Source organism: Coloeus monedula (assembly GCF_965178545.1).
Source record: "Coloeus monedula genome assembly, contig: HAP1_SCAFFOLD_122, whole genome shotgun sequence".
Classification (NCBI taxonomy): domain Eukaryota; kingdom Metazoa; phylum Chordata; class Aves; order Passeriformes; family Corvidae; genus Coloeus; species Coloeus monedula.
Genome location: NW_028120783.1, coordinates 123817 through 132660, shown reverse-complemented (window position 1 = coordinate 132660; position 8844 = coordinate 123817).

The window sequence follows — 8844 nt, the reverse complement described above, 5'->3', positions numbered from 1 at the left end:
GTTTGGCTGCTCAAACACCAAAGCTTTTGGCAAAGATGGGACAAGTTAAGTGGGTTTTCCTGGCCTGAGAGAGAGAAGAAATTGTTGAAATTAAGCATGGCAATTAAGTCCACTGTGGAAGTCAAAGGCTCCTGGCTTTCCCACTCCTGTTCTGATTGCTCACTAGAGGGTTTTATCCATAAAAAAATGAGAGGTGGCACCAAATAAAAGAGCTCTTTTTCAACATTTTTCCCCTACTTACTTTCATACCTAAAAAGGATGTCCATTTTTTCTTAGTGCATTCTTTGCCTAATTTTAACAGAACTGTTTTCCTTCCAGGCCCCACTTGTGGGTTCTTCACTCCTTTGCCATTGGACTTTGGACAAAGAAAGAGAAGCATCTGCTCCAAACGGGTGTCATCCTATGGGGAACACCCCCTGTACCAGCCCCAGCCTGGGCCAAGCACGCTGCCTCACTCTCCCCATTCTGGATGCTGGCTCCAATCCAGTCTGAGTTTTCCCCTGTTTTCCATGTCTAAGGACAGGAACTTGTCCTGGTCAGGGTGTAAGGCCTTAAACTGCACCTTGATCTGGGGGGCTGGGACTGGGATTCCAGCAGGGAATTCATTGTTTTACAAATAAAAGTTATTCCAGGGAGCTGCTGCTTCACCACACAGTGTCAGCAAAAGAGAGAGAACACCAAAGGTGTATCCAAAACCAAGGATGGAATGATTCCTCCTGCTTTGAGTGGGATCAGGGCTTATGCTGCCCTGGAATGACAAAGAACTTCTCCCTCAGCCCCCTAGAGAGCCCTCAAAAAGCCAAAGTGCAGCAGGGAAGGAAAGAAAGGCACCTGCTGGGGACAGCACAGCTCCAGCTGCTCATGGGGACTGGGACTGAGTCTGGAGCCAAAAGCCCCTTCCCAGGCTGGAGGGGCTTGCCTAAAGCACCACCTCTGGGAAGCAAAGGGCTATGGAAGAAATGGAGTGGGAATTTACAATAATAATCATAATGGATCGGGAAAGAGCAACAACAGAAGCAACAATCATTCCAAGGGAGCAGGAGGGATGCTGAGCTTTAAACAAGGTTTGAGTGAGGCAGCAGCTCCTGGCAGTTCTAACCCACAGCTCCAGCTCTGCGATTCCAGGAGCACTGCAAGCTCCTCCTGCCCAGTCCCTGGCTTTGCCTCCTGCCAGTACTCGGCACCTCGGGCACGGGTGGCTGCGAGTGCTCCAGTGCTGCTGCCCCGAGGGAGCGGGAAAATGGCCACTAAACCCCTTCCCACTGGGCTGGCTCCGAGCTCTGCCTGGGGAAAACATTTGGCACCCCTGGCATTTCAATGCAATCAGTTTCCATCACTTTGAAGATGCACTGAATAAACCCAGGGCACATAAGTAAACCTCTCCCCATAAGGAGAGCCCCAGGGAATACACAATTCTTCCTATGCCTGGCCAAAGAAACCAGGAGCCAGGTTTTGGGGAAGAGACTCCAGACTCTTATCTCCTTCCCTGGCTGTAAACCACTTGCAGAGGCTTTGGAGTTCATACAAGCTTGTCAGGATTTGGCTACTTCATTTAAATTCTATTCAGATACTGGAATGGAAGTGTCCTAAAGGCACCTCACTCAGACTTTAAGCCCTCTACCACCAAAGAATTTAGATGCTCTTTTCTTAGGAACACCCCACCTCTGCTTCTTTAGGTGTCTCCATGTGGGACATCAATTAAATGCGGACAAATTTTAGAATGCAGCTTCCAAGTCAAGTTACCTGCTAGGAAATGACTCCAGCTCTCTGGCACCTTGGGCTGTTTTAAACACAGCCTGGCCCTTCATGGCTGAGGCTCTGAGCTACACAACTTGTGAGCTGGCAAGTAACAGCAGCTGAGGTCTCATCCCAGCTGTACACAAAAACAGGGAGTGGGGGCTGCACTTGGATACATGCAGGCAGGGTTGGGCCCCTTCTGAAAGCTTCAATCCCTGTTTTTCAGAGACTCAATCAGGGATAATGACATTTTCACAAAGCTCTCTTAAGGCACGTGAAAACCCGAGCAAGAAAATGGAATCAAAGCCTTTGTTCCACTGGCCTCACGCCCCAAATTCCAACGGGACAGACAAGTCCCTCTCCTCGCAAGGCAACGTCTCCTACCTGGATCTGTGCCTTCCCCAGCCTTTGGTGGCCGCTGTCTCCATCCTCCCACACCTCCTCATCTTCCTCCTCAGCAGGCCTGGCTTCCTCATCCTGCAGAGCAAGCACAGGGACACTCACCAGCCTGCTCATCCCAAACCTGGGCAGCAGGGATGGACTGCTGGGACCCCCTGGACACTCACCCCTCTGCTGGCCACCATCCCTGCTCTGCAGTCCATTCCCGTTCCTGGCCTGGCATCTCCTTTGAACGGGATGTTAAACCACAACCACTTGCTCTGCTGGGTTTTGGGACATCAGAGACTCCCCCAAGGCAATGGACAAAGCTCCTGTTCCCACAGCCTCTGCCTCCCAAAGCCCTGCTAGGGCCAGGCAGAGCAAGGGAAACCCCTCAGTTCCTGCTGGAAATTTCCTCTTGTGCCCGTAAACCCAGGGAAATCGTGGCTGCCCCATCCCTGGAAGTGTTCAAGGCCAGGCTGGCCGCAGCTTGGAGCACCCTGGGGATGGAATGAGGTGATCCTTAAGGTCCCTTCCCACCCAAATTATTCCGCCATTCCAGGATGATTCTGTGATCTCTCCCTGCATTTATTTTGCATCGTTTCCTCTCTAATCTGAATTCCCAAATCGAAATGATTTTTTAAAGAAATCATTTAAAATTATCCCAGGAATAAAAAGGGGTGCATCAAACATACAAGAATCATTCCTACCTCCATCAAATCATTGTTAATTGGAAGCCTATTTCCTCATCTCTGTCCTTAGTTTTCCTTTCCTAGGAAACCTTATGATCCCACAGTTTCTCCAAGAGATTTACTGGGATTGCAGAAAGGTTTGCTTTGTCAGGGAGGCAAGGGGGTTTACAACACTTGTTCCTCTGCATCTTTATCCTTTCACCAGCTTTCCCCTGGAACGGTGCTGCAAGAGAAGTTCAGAATTACTAGAATTGGATCAGGTTCACCTTTTTTCCTCATTCTTTTCCAACGACTTCCAAATTCTTGGAATTATCCTCAAATGAGGCCTAGCAAGCTACTGTGAAAATATCAATCAGAGGAACATCTTGACAAGAGAAAACCACATCCAGCAGCAGCCAAAACAATGCCACTGCTATTCTTACCTGGTCTCCAGGTGCTCCAGCCAGAGCTCCCAACACCCACTGCCATTCCATGGGGGTGAGGAGGCAGTTTTGGACGTGTTCTTTGCCACGGGATGGGATAACAGAGCCCAGAGGGTCTTTGTGTCCCTTCCAAGCCACCCCATGATTCCATGATACCATCAGCACCTATACCAATTCCATTCTGGAAAGCCCAATTCCATTCCTCCCATCAACTCAGAATTTCTCCCTTCCTCTCTCTGCTCCACATCAGGCATGTGTTGCCACAGGCATGGGATGCCTCAGCATTGCCTGGGAATGCCACTCAAGGCTGCCCTGGTGGCCTCAGTGCTCCAAAATGCCCAGCTGGCTCCCGTTCCAGTCAGGAATGTCCCAAACAGCAGCGTGGGGTGTGCCCTCTGCCATCCCACCATTGGGGCAGCTCCCATAGAATGTGACCGACTTACTGGGTTTGGAATTCCTGGCTTAAAAGTCAGGTGGTGGAATATCCTCTCCTGGGAATATCCAGAAGACCAGAAGGCTCCCTGGAAGCCACAGGTCAGGGACAGAGTCAGATGAACGATCCTGAACTGGTTTTCAGGGGATGCATCCCCAGCCTGTGGCTGCAAAAACTCCAGAGCTGTTCCTTCCCCTTGGGACAGCCAGGGAAAACATCCCCAGCATGGATTTCTGACAGGAAAAACCTCACTGCTCCAGGCTACTTGGCTCCTCCCAAATCCAGGCCAGCACTCCAACAGGCTCTAAGGACAAAACAACAGCAAAGACCATCTCAGGGCACACGCCACGAGCTGGGCGTCACATTCCTCAGTGGAACTGGGCTGTTCCCACATCCCTGGGACAGTCGGGAGCATCCCCCATTCCTCACTCTTCCATTCAGGACAAAGAGACAACAGAGCTGTCAAACAGCCAGTGTGTAACCCCAACAATCCAGGGAAAACCACCTTGCTCTGGGGAGAAACCTCATGCCCAGTTATGGAAAAAGCCAAAGAGCAGTACTGGAAACACTTCCGGGCATGGAGGCTCCCAGCTCCGGAAATGCAGCTCACAGGCTTCTTCCCATGGGAACCCCAATCTTGCCCGGGACTGGGCTCAGGGAGAAAGTCCTGCCCATTCCACCACTCTGGCACAGACACCCCAGGACGGTGTCCCTGACCATGGCAAGGGGCTGAACAGGATGGTCTGTAAGGTTCTTGCCAGCACAGACCATTCCAGGAGTTTAAGGTGGATTTGAGCAGCTCCTGGGGACATGAACACCACCCACACCTCCCACCTGGCTCAGCCCAGAGTCCATCCAGCACTCACAGAGAGCTGCTGGGAGCTGAAATTCTCCCTGCTCCCCCTGCCTGGGAAACCCTGCCTCCAGCTCCTGGGAAAGAGGAGCTGCATCCTGCTGGGTGCCCCTGGCTCTGGGCAGCTGCCGCCTTCAGGCGGGGGGATGGCTCGGGCAGCTCCGGTGACTGTTCCACCTCAATGATTTTGTGTTTTCCTGCATTTCCCTGGGCTGGAGGGGAGCAGGGGGTGCGGTGGGAGTGCGGGAAGGCAGCGGCGGGGAGGGCAAGGAGTGGGGCCGGGCACCGCACGGCGCAGGGGGGCTTCTGCTGGCACTGGAGGGGCGCGACCGTACGGAGGCGTCCCCGCCGCTGCCGGCCACTGCCCACGGGGCTCCTGCCCGCCCCCGGCGCCACTGACCCCACACCCCGTGTCCCCACACTGGGAACCACCACGGAAAATCATGCTGGAACCTCTAATCCTGAGCCCGAGCCTTGACCTTTTATCCCCTGACCTTTGACCCCTTGACCCATTCCTTGACAACCCGAGCTTTGATCCCTTACCTTTGACCATCCAGCAAGTGGCCAAGATGCCCGCGGGTGGCTACGCCAGCGAGTAGGTGAAATGGAGACCGTGGCGATCGTGCCAGACCCGAAGGCGAGCTCCTCGGGCAAAAAGATCCACGATGACGGCGAGACTCAAAGGCCGATGACAGAGATGGGTGGGAACTGCCCTGCCCAGCAAAGGCTCGGGTGATGCTGAGGAGAAACCCTCTCCCTTTACTTCCAAGGGGCCCTCCCACAACAGCCCTCTCCTCTAAGCTAACTTCCAATTGCCTCCTGGAACTCCAAAGGCCTTTCCCTTCTCCCAACCACCGCTCCCAACACTTAGCTTTCTGAAGACAAACGGACAAAATCCATCCTTGGCAGAAAAAATGCATCAGCACCTCAGATGTCAACACGTTCCCCACGGTCCGCTTTGGCAGCTGCGAAAGATGGAGAACAAGGAGAAAATTCAGCCTCTGACAACACACGCCAAAAGAGACCCCTTCCGCAAGGCCCCCTCCCTCGAAACTGCCGAGGCTCAGCGCTTACCTGCTCTCTCCAAACTTCAGCTCCACACCTGCTCACGGTACCTAAGACAACAAAACAGAAAACGTCACTGTTGCCCTCCAGAAGAGCATCCCCGGGCTACTCCACACCACTGCCCCGGCTCACCTCAAATCCTGATCTGACTCTGGAGGTGGCCAGGACAAACCTGCACAATGAAAAGGGACACGCTCAGCACGCTGCCATAGACCGCTGGCCTATCAGCCACCCCACCTAAATGCCAACTCACCTGCTCGCCTCTGGCCCTTGGCACGCCCAGGGCAGCAGCAGCACCTGCAGAGAAGCAAAGCAAAAACACACAAAACATGCTGAGAGACTGTGAAACCACAGCCTCCCTGCTCCGACTGAAGTACACCACACCTATACCTTAGGCTTGCACGCTCCAGCATCCAGGGCCAGGACATCCTGCAAGTGGACCACCTAAAACACACAAACAACAACGGATGCTTAGAGCTGCTCCAAAAATTGAGACCGAGGCCGTAACAACTCATTCTGTCCACCGGTCACTGCTCACCTCGCTCCATCGCCCCTGACTGCCAATATCCGGCATTACTTCCAAAAAAAAAAAAAAAGACATGGAACAATGCTGTAACATAGTAGCATGACATAGCCCAGCAGGACTGCAGAGAGGGGCAGAGAGGGAAAGCCGGCCAGGATCTCGTTCCCAGCCCTGAGCAGGGGCTTTACTGGCCTGACTGTCCTGTACTACCCGAGCTCTGGGGACAATGAACCAGGCTCAGTCCCTGCCTCACCACTGGCACCCTGAAATTCTGGCACTGCAAGAGTCAGGGGAGGTTTCAGCAGTGATTTCAGCAAGGTCAGAGCCGCTCCCAGCAAAAGCTGTTCTTAGACTACTCCTGGCAGAAGAACCCAGAGTACCTGCCACTGCAGGATGCTTGTGACTTCCAGGTGGAGGAGAAGGGTGGAAACAATCCAAGATGAAGACAGAATGATGAACACAGCAAAGAGGATTTCTGTATGCTCTGCACTGTTTTGTCACGTTCAGCCCTTCCTGGGCTGTTCTCTGCTTGTTGTTCTCAAGATCAACATCTCCGACTAAGGGCGGGTGATGTGAATTCCAAGGAAGTACAATTCAATTCTCCCCTAGATCTTTCCCTAAAGTACAAGATACTGATTCACCTCCCTTCCCACCAGAGCCAATCAAAGACTATCCAAAAACGTAAATGATGATAATGCGGAATCTGGTCTCCATTAGAAAAATTAATGTAGTATTTTTTATCAGAGCTTTGGTTAAATGTAACAACGCAGGAAGTGCCTGTGCTCAGGTTATTGGAGAGTGCGAGGTTTTCTCATCGCATCAGCCCTGTCAGCTGACAAATGTGGCTGTGCACTAAGGCACAAAGCACCGACGTTTGCACACTACAGCTGGAATCTGCTATCTCCGTGTGCAGACACAACCACTGCTCATCACAGATAAACCCACAAGGGCTGCTCCAGCACTGACTTACCTGGGGAAAAACCAGCACTAAGAGGAGCAAAATAAAAAGCATGGGAGTAGTAGTTTCACCCTGAGCAGCTCCGTGAGATGGGCAGGAATCAGAGAATCCCCTGAGTAACTCTGAACTTGCTTTTCCTGATCACCTTTCACAGAATCCATAGCAGCAACCCATGAACATCCCGTGTGTAGGTTTATTCCAAAACCCACTTGCAGAAACATCAGGATATTGCACCTAAAGCTGCCTCTGCCAGAGGGAAGCAAGAGCTGGGGCTGGGAGAGGAAACAGGCAGGAACTTGCTCTCAGGAGAGGCAGCACGTGGGCTGCTGGCACTGCCAGCAGGAGGACGCAGGTGGGAGCAGGTAAAATTCCAATACAAAATGCAACTGGGGAATGTGACGGTGCAGAGGCTGTAGGTTGGCAGTCTAAGACTTTGGGGTTTATCACAGCTCTGCAAAAGCACCGAATTTCGCCAGCAGGTACCACTCATCCTCCTCAGGACAAGCTTCCAAGAGTTCATCTCTCAATTTGTGCCCCAGTGTGGGCCAAGTGCTGGTGGAGCCTGGGCTGGCACCCCGAGCTCTCACCCCAGCTGGCACCCCCAGGCCTTTCCAATGTGCCACTGCCACCCAAGCCACAATGGTGGGGCCTGAGGAAAGGAAGGAATGAGGAGGGACTTAGGACACAATCCTGCCCTTCAGACAGGCAGATTTACCTGTGCTCCAGTCTCAAGGGGGCTCTCAGTGGATAACTCAAGCATCCCGCGTGGGACACTGGGGCCAAGGAGCAGCTGGAGGCAGCTCTGTCACCTGGGCTACCTGTGTGTAGCCATATTTAGCAATAACTGAATTGATTGAAATAAAGGGTAAAAGCTTGACTCAGCCTGTAACTTTCACCTTTCTTTCAAGTGCAAAAAGAAGCAGAAAAATCCATTCATATTGATGCTTTCCAGCTATGTCTCTTTCAGATTCCCAGGTATTCATCCCCTCACAGAGTTTTAGCGGTGACACAGAAGAAAGTTCTTTGCGTGCTGCCAGAAAAACGAGATTTCTCCCATTTTTTATTTTCACACCTAAAGTATGAAAACATTATCATCACACAGAATAGTTCTGCACACTCTCCTCTGGGCAAGGGGAAGATTCCCTGATAGGCAGATTCCAACCCCTCCTGTCCATATTTACATCCCTAAGGCCTCAGACCCTCTGTAGGTAACCACGGGGTTCCCAGGTGAGAGGAGTCACTGTGAGAACAGAATTAAACCCCAAAGCACCTCTGAGGAGACAGCGCCTGACTCTGGGAGTGCCTCCCTCTCGCGTGGAAGGTGTGGCTTACTCAGGAGTTACTCCAGGAGTTCCTACTCTGCCCAGGCCAGGCCTGCTCCGGACACTCCCCATGCCCTCAGAGCCACAAACCCAGCTCAGGGCTGGGCTCAGAGCTCCAACACCACCAGGAATGAGCACTCCCTGAGCCCCCTGCCCTCCCAGCCCTGCTCTAGGCTGGGCAGGCACTGAGGGGCTCACTGACACCTCCAGTGTGGCTCTTTAAAGGTGGTGGCACAGGTGCTCCACAGCAGACCTGTGCCAGACCCAACTTCTCCACGGGCAAGGAAGAACCTCCCAAAGCAGGTGACACAAAAAGCTCTGGTGTGGCCCAGGGACTGCTCAAGGTCACAACCAAAACTAGTTCTGAGCTCAGGGTGGTGTCACTTCAGTTCCCTGCCACTGCTGCCACTTCCTGCCACCTTCAGCTTTTGCTCCAGGCACCAAAATATGATTTTTTCAAG